Below are 16,590 nucleotides of genomic sequence, written 5' to 3'. Positions count from 1 at the left end.
CGATCACTTATAAACAGTCGCCCACGGAAGGTGGAGTAGAACTTTAATCCCCTCATTATTTGTACACTTGGTGGTGGATTCAGAAAGCAGGAGCTGGCTGATGACGAGTGCTAGCTTTTCGCACAAGTTTGGTTTTCAGTGCAGTGTCCTGAAAATACCGCTTGATTAAAAATATTAATCACCACCTGCGTTCTCAGCAGAGGCAGGATAGATGCGCCTTCGCCCTGTACAAGGGAGTGCGCGGCGTGGCTGTGACAGCAGCTCAACCAGACACCACGTGGGAAATCCGAGTTCAGGATTTAAACGTGCTTTTCCACTCTGGCCATGAGGGACTGAGAGCCTGGGGGGGGGGGGGCGCGGATTAGGGGGAAAAAAAAAACCAACCCTTTTCGTGCTGCTCAGAAGCGACCTCTGCGGCTGCTCGGGGAGTGAAGTTCAACAGCCCTGAGCTGAGAGCGCAGGGCAGATGCGGCACGGAACCGCCGGCTTCGGGGTCGGGAAAAATCAAACAGCAACCAAAAATGGAAGGGGGGGGGACACCCACCAGGGAAGGGCAATTGGCTGAAAAGCGTTATTCTGCGCTTTGTAATGAGGAGTCACACCCCAGCCATCGGAACTCGCTCTGAAGCGGCTGTTTTAACGTGTGGCTAAACACAATGCTACTCCGCAGGGTGCACAATTACGGAGTCATGTGCGCGATCTCCAGGTGCCGAAGACATCTAGCGCCAGATTTTCAAAGGCGCCCGGTTGCCCGACAGGCTGAGCTCTGGAAATATCCCAGGACCGGCGGGGGCTGACCGGAGGAGCCCCCGACGAAGGGCTGCCGGCCCGGCCCGGGGTGCGAGCCCCCCGCCACCGGGCTTCACCGACCTGATCGGCGGCTTCGGTCCGCGGTCGTGGAACCGGGGCGGGATGGCCGGGGTGGGGGGGGACGGGGGGACCATCCGCAGTCACGGCTGGGTCGCCGCAATTTCACCTTCGTGACTTTCTTCTGGAGTATTTCATAAAATCGCCTCGCCATCGGGGACCTCTAAAAGGCCTGTAAAAGTTTAATAGGGAAATGTCATAAGGCATCACGCAGGAATTTCAGTTCATCACATTTTTTATGGTGGCATTAACTTTTACGTATTTGTGAGTAATTAACAGCGTGGCTGTTGAAAGAAATTTGAAGACAGACACCACACCACCACCACCCACCCTTTTTCTCTCCTTTTCTAAAATGGTGCAAATCCAGTTTACCTCGGACATGACACCCACCAGGATAGATGTGAGGTGAAAAGTACAAACACCACGGTTTGCCCATGTATGCAGGAAAACATATTAAAACCTACATATTCATCAACATGTCAATTAAATATTATTTTGCTATGCTTATTTTTGGTTGGTGTCCCCCCCCCCGCAACTTTGTTTTACTAAAGCAGGGAAACACATACAGAACCCTTGCCTGCAGTAGATGCTTTTTTTTTTTTTAAACGGAGCCCAGATGCTGGTCAGGATTAAGGTTACACCAAACACATTCTACATTGCCATTTTCCAAACAGAATGAAGCAGATGGAAAAGATGGAAGAGGATAAGGCAGGAACGGAGCACCACTGAAAACTGCAAGCCCTGCACTAACGCTGTAGAGGAGCAAGAGCTCGGATGCCAGGAGAGACGGAAAGAAACCAGGCGTATCGACTCTGCATATTGCATTCCTCGCATTTAAAATAAGTATTTTTAATTAAACAGCTGTCAGAATTTGTGCTTTAAACCTTATACTTAAAATGGGAAAATTCAGCTGCAACTGCTCACTGTAGTCTCCTTAGGGCTCAGTCCTAGAAGATGCAAAAGCCACTGGCCTCAGGCCACCAGAGTACTTAAGTATATGCGTAATTTTAAACATCAGCAGTCCCAGTGATTTTAAGCATATACTCCCTTAAAGTTAACCATGTACTCAGCACTTTGCAGGATCCGCCCAGAATACTCATACCAGCTCCTAGTTCAAGAAAATGAGTATCTGTACATCTGAGAAAACAAAGAAAATCTTCTTTTGAAATGGGCTAAAGATTTTTTTTATTTCTAAAAGACTCGCTTTCACCAGTACTGGGAACTCAGATCAAACTGAAATAAAATCTCTAGGGGAAGTTAGCTGAATCCATGCTTATTTGTAAAATACCACCATTTGGCAAATTCATTCTAGTATTTCAGGTGAAATTCTACAATAGCTGAGTTTACTCAGCACTGTGACTCAATCATATTATGTCCTTTGAAAATCTCTTGCAAAAACTGATTTTAAGATATTTTGTTGATATTATATAGGCACACACACAATACAGAGAAAGAAAACACAAACTGTTAAATATTCATGCTATGGGGAGAACACTTAGTAATGTCCCTTCATTTCAGCTGTACAAAGGCAGGCACAAATAACTGATAGAAAATTTAATAAAACAAAACAATTGCAATATTCCACATAAACAAGGTGTTGACCAGCTTTGAAACATTTGATCATGAAAGGGCCAGACAGAAATTCTACTGATCTACCTTTCAACAGTCACCCATAAATGTGTATTTCAAACTCTTAATTCTGTAATCTAACCCACATGGGGAGCTTTAGGACTTTACACATGCACAGAAGTCTGCATGCAGGGATGTGACTGATTTTCTGCTTTTAAGGCCTCCATCCTGTAATCTTGCTCAAATGTACATGGCCTAAAAGTAAGACTCTTAACTTCACAAGTATGTACCTCAGTGAAATTTACTTGCGTTAGAAACAAAAATTTAAGGACATTCAGACCAGCTTTGCTGGAAATTTTAGAATTCAGTACTGGAACTGTGAAACAAGGTCATTTTTATCTAACAGTTATCTATGCCTTTAAAGAGGCCCACAATCAAACCTTAGTTATATTAGTTCTTTATAAAGGCTGATACTATCACATGCACTTTCAGTAAAACAAAGGCATTGGTCAGAAATGTTCACTTTCTCTGTAAAGCAGAACCCTGAGCTCCAGACAGACTGAAGAATCATAAAAAAGACATAGTTTTCAAATATTTCTAAAAAAATTGAGTATATCTGGCAAAAAAACCCAAACAACAACAACAAACCCCAAATTCAAACATTTAATGGTTGTTGCTTACATTCCAATGTTTATAATTAGGTACCTGAGAAAAATGTGCTCAGAAAGATTCATATTCATTCCATGTATTGCTAAGGAGTGTAACTACATACATTATGAAACAAAGTATTTAAAAGTAGTGTTTTTTTCCTACCTTGAAGAAACATAGTTAATGACCTACCTTTTCCAGTGGCATGGGTTCATGTAATCACTGAGCACTGCAGCCTTCCCTATGTAATCCTGACCCTCCAGATTCACTACCTTCCTATTGTATTCTTTTACTTTGTCTATTCTTAGACTGTATGTTCTTAAAGACTACCTTATACATAGGTGTAGAGTAGCCAGCACACTACACTTTCTGTAAAACACAGGGATGATCACAGTAAATAATGCTGAAGCAGCACGAGGAACATAACTTCTGAATGTCAGTGATCAGTGTTGCCACGGGCTGTAATGATCCACTGGTAGTTATGAACAGTTACACAGGATAAAGGAGTCCTGGATTCAGCTATCACCATTTAAGAATCTTCTCTTTTTTTTCTTTTTTTTTTAAGGACTTTGCAATACTTCAAAATTCATTACTTTTCCTGTATCAATAGCCATGACATAGCATCTTTCTTAAAAAAACCCAACCAACCAACCAAATAAAACACCGCCAAAAAAAAAAAGAAAAAACACCAAGCACCAAAACATGAAGCACTACAGTTGAGTTGTGATGCAAGTGAGTGCATATTTTTCTACCACCTCTAGAGGTACAAAAATAATCTAAAATTGACATTCTACTATGGGAAGAAAGAAAAAAAACCAACAACAAAATCAAGCCAAATACTTGGAAAGTAATGTCCAGACAACTAGAGACTAATTAGCCTGGCCTCAGTGAGATGTAAAACTTAAGTTCTTTTTCCCCTGGAGGGGGAAGAGATGTACAGGAAAATAATCAGATAAGATGCAACATAGGTTTAATAAAGGCAATCATGCCAGACAAATCTGATGTCTTTCTTTGATAAGAAAGCAGATTTTTCTTGGTAAAGGAAAACACAGTTCATCTCACCCACCTTAAATTCAGTAAAGCATTTGATCTGGTGCCACATGCGAAAATACAAGTTAAACTGGAAGATGTGAAGATTAGTGCAAGAAAAGTTTTGTGGGTAAAAAATGGCTAAAAAAACCATGCTGAATTGTGTTGAAATGGGAACTTTTGGGCTAGAGCGAGTGCTTTAAAAGCTGTTCCAGCACTGGTCTCAGAACTGGTGCTACTTATCGCTTTTAAGTGATATGAGCACAAGGAATTGAAAAAAAAGTGTTAATATAGCTAGTTACTGACAAAATCAAAAACCATCAATACAGAAAACTGGAATATCCTAAATGAAGAACTGGATGAGGTTCTGGAACAGCACAGGAATCCTGAGGAATGGACTGGTGGAATGCAGTAATAAGATTAATGCAAATCACAAGGCTGTTCACACAGGGACTAACAGCCAAAATTCTTGTAAACTGGGAATTCATCACAGTTAATAGAGAAGGATGAAGACTCAGAAGCATTATTTAGTCACAGAAATGACTAAACATCACAAAAATGAAGATGACAAATGTGATCTAAAGACCAGGTAAGGCACATCCAGATGTTATGGCAACAGCGCTCTTGCAGAATTCTGGGTACGGTTTATATTCAAGAATGATACAAGAAAACTAGAATAGTCATAGAAAAGGCTTCCTAAGATGGTTATAAGAGCAAAGAATCTATCATGAGAAAAGACTGAAGTTTTATTTCAGCTAATTCCAACAAAAGAAAGGCTGATATGGGATAGGGTTAGTTTGTATACATAGATTATGGCTTGAACACAGGTATTTAAACTAAAGGGTTATGTTGGCACCAAATATATATAAAGGCCTAAGTACATTTAAGATGATAGCTAGATTAGAATGTCTTATTATTACAAAATTAGATTTTTAAAAATCCTTCTAGTGAGGCTACCAGGCTGAAAAGGACTAACTGTTTTTATGCTGGCGCTTGATGTCCTTACTGTCAAAATGAGGTATGGTTGCCTCAAAAGCCTGGCATAAGACAGCTAAGGGAGGCTCCTCAAGCCCAACATTAGGAAAGTCCAAACAGAGGGGTTAACCAGTACCAGCAGCCCCCTTTGAAAGCTCACCTGCAACCTAGTGGATGATCAATAAAGAAGATACAATTAGTTTACTGGGGGCAAGTTCAAAATTTGTTTATTGTCACTGTGGAACATACAGATACAGTGGAGAACTTTGATAGCTTGGCTATTAATTTCCCCGCTTTGCATCAGTGAAATCAGGAAAATCTCTTTGCAATATCGTGAAGATACATTTATGGTGGTTAAAAAGTATTCGGATACTATAATGAAAACTAAAATCATCACGAAAATCCATTACAATTAGTAATTCTGTATTTACTGCAGCACTTGAATTATATGCAATAAATAAAATATGTAAGCAAACATCAAATAACAAGGATAAAAGGAAAATCTGAAAAAAAACATTCATTGAATGAGACAGGGTTTGAGAAGGCAGGTTATATGATTTGATTTATAATTAAGAGACTGCATAGCAGTGTGAGGAACTGGATTAAGATGGGCAAAACTGTAAGAACTGTACACAGGAAAACTGAACACACTGCTCAGTTCCCTGTTAAATTCATCCGGGTCACAAGAGCGTAAAGAAGCATGAAATAGAGAGAGTGAGTAATATGTAGGCTGACCCAGCCCTGGAGTACGCACAAGCTCAGCAAATTCTCTGTGTCAGACAGTGCTTGGAGAACTAAGCAGTGATCCTTGTTGTAGTCAAGGCTACACACTGTCACCTCAGCAGTGCAACGGTCCTCTAGTTCTGCAGAGAACTGTTGAAAGAAGCAGCTTTTCTAAGGGTAAAGCTTTCCAAAAAGCCAGAGAGCATGGCACCTCCCCAGAAGACCATAAAAGGCTCACGTTGCATTTCTAGTTTTTGATAACAGCTTTTCATTTCCATCATAAATAACATAACCAGGAATATGTATCACTTATTTCTTTCCATGTAAGGTCTCTTAATCTCTCCAGACAAAACATACCTGCTTTAGCGATACTTTTCCTTAGCAAACCAACCATAGCTGCCCTTCTTGGGATCTTCTATTCTTAACTGTTTGACCACTGGAGATTTTTTTCATGATTTCAAATGCACGGTGTTCCATGCTGTCAAAGATTCCTTCCTTGCACCTGCCACCTCTTCATGTTTCTATAAACAATAATAGGCAGGGGCATGGAGCTGAAAAGCTTCTTCAGTTTGTTTTTTTTTTTTTTTCCTTCTTGTTTTTTTTTTTTTTCTTTTTTCAGTGTTCTGACCAGATAACTGCATGGAAGACCAAGAGGACACCTCACATCCATAAATTGTATCTTCATGTCATCAATGTTTTGGACAAAATCAGAATCCCATAACTTTTCTGTTGTTGTTTTCTTCTTTCTTCAAATGCTTTTCAGATTTAACTTTGGTTCATCTCAACACTAGCAACTATGTCTATTATTTTTTTAAAAGGGACATTAACAAAGTTATTCTGCTCATTTCGTGAATAGCAGGAGAGTGAAAAAGTTTAGCAAGAAAATGATAATCTAAGACTCATGTTATTTTGCATTTGCAAGCAAACATTCCTATTCCAGGTCATATTAGAACTTTTTATGAAATTAATGCTTTCTGAGTAATAATAAGACAAAACATATTATAATTTCCATCCAATATTGAAAATTAACATTATCTCACAATTCCGCTTCCATTGTCAGGCTGACCCACTTGGACTTCACAAGAATAGTGCATTTGGAAAACCAGATCTTTTTCTCCCCCTTGTCTTCAGGCATGGCATTTTCAGCAGAGTTTTTTCTGTAGCCAAGGATCAAGACATGAACATGCACAAGGAGGCGAGTAACTGTCTGGGCAGCAGTACTGCACTAAAGAAGCCAGTGGTTATAATGGATCACAAACTGAATTTGAGTCAACGCAATAAAGATAATACATCACAGAAATATTTAATAAGGCTGCTTTACGTAGGACACCCATGACAATTATCTTGCTCAACCCAGTGTTGGTGAAATCTCAGCTGGAATATTGAATCCATTTTCAGGTACCACATAAAAAACATAAAACCAGATATAAACCAACTGGAAAGAGCACAAAGAGAGCAACAAGAATGCTGGGAGGCTGAGAAAATCTAACTCCCAAGAACAAACAGAAATATGGGATTTGCTTAATAAAAAGAAAAAAAAAAAAGAAAAAGAGGAGAGACATCATGTGAGAATTGAGAAGGGACAAAATACCAATAGTCCATTTTGTTACAGTAAAGGTCAGCAATCAAACATTCATGTCCACTCAAAGTAGAATAGGTAATAGACTTAATTCACAGTAAGATCTGGTAAAGTAACAAAAGTGACATTTAAACAATGAAAACACTAGCATGGGAAGTTGCGGAATGCCCTGCATTTCAGATTTTTTTAAGGACAGGATATAAAAATGTCTGTATGCGATACAGATAAGCACCTCTCTCTTGTCTCAGAGTCAGGACGGGATCTAAGGACCTCCTGATGTCTCTGTGACAGCTATATTTATTATTATAGCAATACAGGAAGAAAAATGCTGGTGAGAAAGGAATATTTCAATTAAAAAATTGGACTTTTAGATGAAGAACACACCATTCTGGGTCACTGTCTCAGGCTACTGTTTCAGGAAGTTACTTGGAGGACTTTTTTGCAACTGCCAGCTCCAGAAGAGATGAGGGAGTGCATTAAGTGCATCACTTATGCAAATATATATGCACTCTGAGTTTAAAGTTTACAAGGCATTTCAGATTAAATGTTTGTTAATTTTATTTTTCTAAGTCAAACTACTTTGATAGACTTTTGTTGAAGAACTTCACTGAGCTCCACCTCAGCCCACAGTAGCATGACATCACCTACAGTAATTGTTAATAAGGTCAAACACTGTTTCTTTGATTAATTTGCTCTGTTACCTCTTGTTCATAAAATCACAGTGCAGTTTTTCCTTACAAAATGGCTATTTTGCAGAGGCTTTTTCACTGGACGTCCATAACACTGAAAGTGTCTTTCCATTCCTTGCTTCTACCCACTTTTCAGCATCTTTCCCTGCCTCTCACAGATGTTGTACGAATCAGGGCAAGCTCAAGTTTCTAATGAGTTTGTTCTGAAGAAGTTCATTAATACCATTCTACATCCATTCAATGGTAAATCACCTACATTGATGAGCAAGGTCATGTACAACCATTAAGAAGTTGTTCTTTGTGTTCATAAATTCTTTCTCCTGGCTCGACAGACCATGTTTACTCCTTGAAACCCCATAACTCTTATTTGATTCACAGACTGTACCCAGGAAAAACTCTAGGTAATTTCTTATGCATTGCCAAGCTTTATGACACAGAAGGATCAGCACCTTCTCCAGACAGATACATAAAAAAAAAATCCCATGACAATATCCCTGACATAAAACTGGCTAGTTTTCAGTTGGAAGTAATCAGAAATTATGCTCTTCCACAGATGGCAATGGGTTTCTGCATGTGAAGGAAAGTCTTTGTTTTGTATTCTGCCTCGACAGCTGAGATCTGCCCAGGTTTCTAGGAATGCAATTTCATCATCCTGATGTGTGGCCACTGCTCCTGGCCATCCCGGTTCTGCACCAGTACCCTGTGTATCAGTCACTGCTAGCTGACTACACCCAGAAACAGTACACCATTGAGTAAACTGCTCCAGATAAATCCTGTACAGAAGTAGCAGGTTGATTATGAAGCTGCAGAACTAAGTCTTTCCACCTGTGCAACCTCACAGGAATATGCATTGTAATGGATTTACCAGTTTCTTCTTCGTGCAACCTTGCAACATTTTGAAAAAGAAGTTGCATAGGCAAAAATCAATGGATGCCAGGAGAAAAGGAATAGTGATTTGTCAGGTTGACCCACAGAATTCCCAAATTCCTGAGAATTCCCTGTCAGCACACTGTGGAAAAAAAACATATCGCTGAGTAGCAGAACTCCACTCCATGGGATAACTGCCCAGAATATTTTGAGAGGTAAATTAATACAAGAAAGAACCGTGCACCCAATCAAGAGTGAAAATACCTTAAATCAGCATAACAAAGCAGGGTGAGTGTACTTGTGCTCAATATAGTTAAATAGCTGTAATTAGATCAAACAAACTAGATTGATGTATCATCCCTTTGTAGACATGGCCTCAGAAGGCAGGTCAGGAGCTAAGTTCAGTAAAACAGTTTTAGTACTGCAGCTTTTATCTAACAAGGCACAGCCACACACTTACTCGAAAGTAAATACTACTTAGAAGAATTGCTGAATTCCAAAGAAAAAGAGTTTATAGAGAAGACAGCATTCTTTAATAATAACCTGAACTTCTGTCAGTAATAAAACTCTCCTAGCTGATTTGATGATATACTTTTTCGATAAATAACGTACAAAATTTTGGTTATAAATTCATTTGTTTCAAGACACTTAAAGGTTTTTATTGAGTTGTTCCCTCATCAGTTAAGGTGTCTACACAGAAAGGGTGAATTCTAATTTGCTTTGTTCTTTCAGAACCTTTTAATTAAATTTTAAGAAAATAACGTAGAATAACATTGCATGAAATATGGTTACTAAATTTCAGAGATGAGCAAAACATAAGGTAGCAGATGGTATGAAGAGGATATATGTGAAGATATGTAAATAGTAGGGAACCTCACGAAATCAAAAACGTAAGGCAGAACTGAAAGCACGTGCAAGACCCCTGGGAGAGCTGAGCTGGGGAGAAGCAGCAACAACTGAGCTGAAAGATATCAGACTTTCCTTACTCAGAAATGACAAAACACCAACAGGAAGCTCTAATCTAGTAGAAGGAAAGACCCATCATAACTAGGGGAGTCAAGATTGTTGTGAAGGGTCCTTAAAGTAAACATGGAAGAAGTGGAGGAAACAAGGACAGAGTTTGCAGGTGCCAACAAATATATTCATCAAACACTGTTTGAATAAAAAGAACCCCCTCAGCCCCCAACTATTTCAGAATTGTAATCAATAAGTAATGAAGACATTGTGAAAGAGCTAATAGTAGAAAATAACCTTGTATTGAATAAAGACAAGATGAATTGTTTAAATTAGGCAGAAGACCAAACAAAGAGCAGCTTGGTAACTAATCAGAAGAGTTCTAATCATCAGAAACAGCCACAGCATTACTATGGGGTTAGCAAGAGATGTAGTCTGCGCATTAGCATCATTTGGTACAGAACCTCCAGTCCAAGTCATATGAATTATTGCGGCTGCACAGATTGCTGTCTGGTAGCTCTGTCTTCTATGATATAGCCCGATAAATTAGCAAGTAGATGATGACATATCTGCATATCATAGCAGAGTCTGGGTGAAGACCAAGAAGGTCTTTCTAATCTTTTGATCAAAAGGTTATCAGTAACAGACCAATACTGTTAAATGGAAGTCACCAAATAAATACTACTTTCATGTAGAGGATATTTAAAGGTGAAGGGAGGCACACTTGAGAAGTGGGACTTAGTTGACAACCGCAATTCAGTTGAAGGAATAGCTGGAAAACAGTAACTATTCTAAACATTTATATTTCAAATAGTTGTTAGAAATTAGGGAAAAAAGCAGTTACTCCCTCTTTTCCTGCGGGATTTGTTCTAGCCAGTGATAGGCCTGTGAAATACATCACTAATTTATCAGGTTGTTAGAATTAATCCCAATGAATATTCTACCAAATGTGGGAGGCAGGGGGAAGGAGAAACCAGTGACCTGGTGTTACAAGAGCACCTAGCACCTACATTCAGAAGTTGAAGAGCATTTTCGTTCTTTGTTTCCACCAAAAATATTACCATCTTAAAGATGTCTTTACATGTCTCCATCTCCAACAGAAAAGCCAGAAACTGCAATAAGATGACAGGGATACTGAAATGTAGATGGCAAGGGTGCAGAGTTTGGTTGACAAGTCTCAGGAATTGCAAAGAGGAAAGGCTGGGCCACAGATTTTCTTAACATGTCTGTTTACTAATCACCAAATAAACTCAGTTAATAAAACCTGGGAAGCTGAAGAGCTGCTGATTTCTGAAGTGGCCCTTCCATGCAGCTGTGGAGAATACCACATCAGTGTCAGGAAGTAACATACCTTGTTCTGTGAACCAAGAGAACACACTAAGAAGACACCAAACTGCCCAACAACCTGTCTGCAGCTACTGAAAAATTTCATTGCATTCTGAGCGTCCAAAAAAGTGTAGCAGAGAGAAAATGGCAGCACTGTATGCAAAAGACAACATTAAAGAAATATGGGACAACTATCTAAACACACTGCATGATTGCTGAGCCCATGGAAGTTCACCCTCGTGGTGCTCCCTCCATTACGAAGATGCATTTGGTGACAGGTGGCTCTCTCCCTCTGTCTCATGCCAAGCACATTTCCATAGCAGAACACCACAAAGGTCACTGAGTCTAAATCACAACTATTCTCATTTTGTATCTTGTTCTGCCCCAAGTTCAATTTGTCTAGGTGATTTATGAGGTGAACTCTGACTATGCAAGGCTTCTCTCCTTCTGAATGGAGGAACAATTCAGATAAGAAACAAATCTCTTCTGAGTTAATAAAGGAAACTGGACTTAACCGCATTTACTAAGGTATTTATTATACATCTAGGCCAGATGAAGCTTATCACATTTAATACATATAAAACTGCAGATAGCTGCTAGGAAGAGCAGAAAACAAACAAAACAGGTTCACAAGTTTCTCAATAATTTAAATTAAGCTGCTAAAGTAGCAGAAAAGCAAGAGTTGTGGCAATAGCAACAGATATCTATCAATTCCAGCTTGCTGCTTATAGCAACACACACGAATTGAGAAGCAGTTGGCTCTACGTCCCCTTAGATACCCTCTGGCTGAGGGACTGCTAAATTGTAATCAGTGCAAATACATAATCCCCAACAGGCACTGCATTGCTTTTGTGGCTGTTGATTTCATAAATTGTCTTGAGGTTCTTTGTCATGAAAGACATTGTATATAATTACAGAAAAAAGACGACTGCAACTTACGGGCCTGGTCCTGTGAAAGACACGTGTTCTTTGATGACTCAGCAGTTCATGGGGGATCATCAGCACTTTGTAGATGGCAGCCCAATGCTAAGAGGTAATTTGCAAGAAATAAGTCTCTATGGTATAACTTCAACTTACCAGTTCAGAAAAGACCATGTGTAGAATTCTTAAAATGCAATGAAATCACAGAATTAAAAATTTTAAGTATAAAAACCATTATTAAGTCATCCAAGTCCATTTACAATTATTGATGGTAAATCCATCTACTCCAGATGGGAAGAGGTCACTCTCTTCTTTTTCCAGGGCAAGTCTATGAATAATTTGAGTGATTAAAGCTCAAAGCAGGTGTGAAAATGAAAAAGACCAGGAAAGCACATGGGAAAGAAACCACACTCACATGAAGCTACTTAGCTTTCATTCTGCAATCAAAAAAGGCACCCTCCATTCTCCCCAGTCTATACAGCCACAAAATACAGATGAGTTTGTACATTTTTTTCCAAAAGAGTTGTCACTTTTAAAGGCACATTGAAATCTTATTTTTACTTTTTAGGTCTTCCTTCTTCCATCAGAGATGACCTAAATTCTGAGCTGAAGCATTCACAGGATCCTTGCTTGGAATATAAAACAACAGCAAAAACATCAGGCTGCAAAAGAAGCAAAATAATAGGAGCGAAAATTACAGTGAAGACCTCCCTGAATAACAGGAGGTCACAAACACTGCAGAAATAGATGCTGAAGTAGTACTATCCAGAGAGAGTGGACACAAAGTGATTGCATTTACAGAAACCTAGCAGAAGACAGGTGGGCAGGATGTGAATCTAAGCAAACGGCCACAGTTCTGGGAATACCCAACAGTTCTCAAAATTTTCCCTCAAATGTATCACTGTATTCTTTGTGCAAAAAATGTCAGAAACACCAAAATCCAAGAGTCTCATGTTACAAAAAAAAATAAAACTTGAAAGCTTACTAGGAAAGTATTCAAATAGAATTAAACAAGTACAGAAAGGGGTAGAGGCTATATTTTATATGCTAAAGAGAAAAATGTATGGAAAACACTTATACAACCAGGTAATCAGTAGTATAGACTACAGAACATTCATGCAGCTCATTATTTGAAAAAAAACAACCCCACCAGTATTTGCAGATACATTTGTTTGTATTTTATCATCTTAAACAGTCGACAGAAACTAAGATTATAATCTGTGCCTTTTTAAAATTCCATTCAACAGATGTTCATAAACAGACTTGAGCCAAATTTCAGTTCCCCAAAAGGATATTCAGCCAGAGAACTTCTACAAATGGATGATAAAGTCCTGCTTTTTCCCTTGTAATAATTGTTTTTCTGAGACATCAAATCCTCTCTTAGCCTCATTACAAGTTCCCACCAGCATAAAACGTATATTTCTTTCCATTTCCTATAGTATTGTTTTCCAAAAATGGCATTGACGTTCCCAGCACAAGACAACTTGCCCTCACTTTTTATGTCATCTCCTCAATACAGTATGAAGTGATTGTCTCAGTGACAAGGCTCTGTTCTTTCAAAAAGATGAAAAAAAAATCCAACTGGTACTAATAAATATTTACTTAATGTAAGGAAAAAGGAATCCAACAATTAAGTATGAAAATTACAGAGAAAAAAAAAGCATTTAGAAAGGCAAAGCTGTAAGAAGTTCAGTCCTTTTTATGAGAATGACTGCTCAATAGCTCCTTTTGGGACACAGTGAGATGACTTCTTTAAAACTATAGTCTAGAAATACCCCAAAATCACAGAAGTTATAAGTCACTTGAGGATTTAAGAAGCAAAACAAAATTAAGAAATATCGGGACACATAATGAAAATGGTGGAATGAAAACAGTGTTGCACTTACTTGTCTATATTAAAAGGGGGAGGGGGGGCTGAAGTGGAAGGTTTTATTTTTACTTAATTACTCTCAGTGTTCACTGGGGACTCCTTCCAAAGTGTATTTTATATTTGGACCTAAATGCAAGCAGGATTCAGCCTTGATCTTATTCCTTATGACAATATGTTTCTTAAATTAGAAGTCCCACAACTAAAATGTTGACACCACCACTAACGTTCCTCCAGCACCTAAGAGTCTCTCATGTGTTATCAATCTATTAATACGGGAAGCAGTTAGCATAGGAAAAAAAACAAGGCGATTGTTTAAAAAAACAATCCAGAAAATAATACTTTGTAGGCTTGTAGCATCTCTTACCCAAGGTTTTCAATGTACTTTTAAATATGAAGTCTCAAAACACTTTAAAAAAAAAATAAAACCCACCCAACTTTAAGGAATTTTGAAAATGATAATACATTAATTGAGTAAGCATCCACCTGTGATGCAATTACAAGAGTCTCCTACTGCAGCATGTCACACATATTCAATCCACCTTCTGGTTACAGCTTCCAAGTTTGTGGTATGTAGAAGGAACAGCAGAGCTGGTTAAAGATTTTCTCTTGCTTCACATACTCTGCAAGCTTCTCATTAACTCATACATGACTTTAATCAGTGCTGAAGCACACAATTCTTTCAGCATGCATCAGGACTGGTCTGGGAAAAAACCCTCACTCAATAAAATATTATTATAACTATGAATTAGTAAAGAAAAGGGCAACCTTTTTTCTACAGTGACTGCTGATTTTCATATATAAAGGGTTAAACCGACCTTCACTGATCCAGAAGAGGTAATAAAATAGAACTTTAAGGACAAAAATGGAGCACTTCAAGAGATTATTATGAAGAGCTACATTCAAGATGAGGGAAGACAAAACCTTATTCTTAAAGCACAGATGCTTCTAAAACAAGAGATCACGCGTTTTAAAAAGCACACTACCAGCCCCATATAATGAATAAGCAAAACGAGGGGAATCAGTTTTTTTTTCCCTCGCAGGGCTGTGGAGCTCAGAGGAAAGGGGGCATTCAGTCGATCTGCTAGCAGAGCCAGATGCATGCTTTGCACTTCTGCAGGGCTGTGGAGCTGGTATTGGTTGGGGGGGGGGGGGGGGAGAAAACAGAGTAAGCCTGAGAAAAACCCATCAGAGCTCCTGTCCTCCCCTTTCAGCGTTAATGGGAGGGATACAAGTCTATGGGAGCTGCAGTGGGGGATGGGGCTGGCAGAGGGGGTGGGGAGAAGCAGAGCAAGGCCTTACAATCATCAGCAGCTCTTGTTCTCCTCTCCTTTCAGCGTTAACAGGAGGATGTGAAGCTCATGTAGCTGGGAATGGGATGGGGGAAGCAGAGCAGGATCATAGTTTAGCTTTTGTCCTCTCTCCACAGGGTTAATAGGAGGACACGAAGCCTGTGTAACCGGGATAGGGGGAGGGGATGGGGGGGGGGGGGAGGTTTAAGGCCTTAGATCACAGTTTCGTGCCCTGCTGTCCCTGCAGGGTTAACGGGAGGATGTGAAGCTCTCGTCTAGGGGCAGCTTTAGGGTTTGTGGGGTCCTGTATAAAGTCAAACATGGGGGGGGAGGAGGGGGCGACCTGGGGCAAACTTCCCTAAACGTGGCGGTGCGTTTCGGCCACTCAGAAGTCTGCTTATCCAGAAAAATGAGCCACTAAGTTGCCCGTGGGCTGGCGGTGGCCATCAGCGGGGTGGGGTGAGCCCAGCTCCTTATCTGTAGGGCGCAGGAAGAGCGGCCTCCCCGGCTGATGGTGAGGGCCGGAGGGAGGGCCCAGGTGTGCTGACAGAAACGCGGGCCTTTCAGAAAGGGGGTGGAAAACCGAACACGGGTGGGGAGGCGAAGGGAAAGGGGCAGCCCCGGGGCCCGCCTGGAAACTGCTCCCAGGGCGCTCACCTGCCAGGAAGACACCGCGTCGCGGGTGGTGGTGTGTGTGTGAGGGGGGGGTATTTAAGCACGACCCCAGACCCTCACCCTAAACCCGGGGAAAGTTTCCCGGAACTTTGCCGTTCGCCCCGGCGAGGGGAGCCGTGAGGCGGCGGGCTGCCGGCCGCCCCCTCACAGACCCCCCCCCGCCACGGGAGGGGGAGGGGGCGCTGTTCCCGGCTCCGCGCCGCGTTTTCCCGCTCACCCCCCTCCCTCGCGCAGAGCTCCCCGTGCCTCCTCACTCCTCCGCGACTCCGGACCCCTCCGCCGGAGCCGGCACTTTTTCACCTCCCCTCCCCCTCCCCGCTTCCTCCCGACTTATCCCGGCCAAGGCCGCGGGGGTGAGGGTGGGGGAGAGGAAGACTTTTCTCCCCGTTTCTGTAACGGTATCCCGCTACGGGAGAGCGGGACGGAGCTTTTTTTTTTCCGGGTGAAGGAGGAGAGGCGGTTGGGACTACTTGGCGTTCCTGCCACGGTCTCGGCGGAGGGAGCTCGCTGTGCGAGAGGCTGCGCGGTACTGCGGCTCTTCTCAGCGCTTCCTGGAAACTCCCGCTTAGGAGCGAGGGGGGGGGGGGGGGGAGCGGGAGAGAAAGAGTC

General features: G+C 40.9%; 1 long non-coding RNA gene across 1 annotated transcript; it reads right to left on the bottom strand.

Annotated features, from left to right (window-relative positions):
* Positions 1-309: 309 nt before the first annotated feature.
* Positions 310-16,195, bottom strand: LOC142040633 (uncharacterized). The gene is made up of 3 exons (XR_012653244.1): positions 15,964-16,195; positions 12,166-12,252; positions 310-1,039 (listed from the first exon to the last, which is right to left on the bottom strand). It is a non-coding gene; the product is annotated as an uncharacterized LOC142040633 (long non-coding RNA).
* Between the last annotated feature and the right edge of the window lie 395 nt (positions 16,196-16,590).

This window comes from Buteo buteo, chromosome 16 (genome assembly GCF_964188355.1).
Source record: "Buteo buteo chromosome 16, bButBut1.hap1.1, whole genome shotgun sequence".
Classification (NCBI taxonomy): Eukaryota; Metazoa; Chordata; class Aves; order Accipitriformes; family Accipitridae; genus Buteo; species Buteo buteo.
This window is presented reverse-complemented; position numbering and strand designations above follow the sequence as displayed.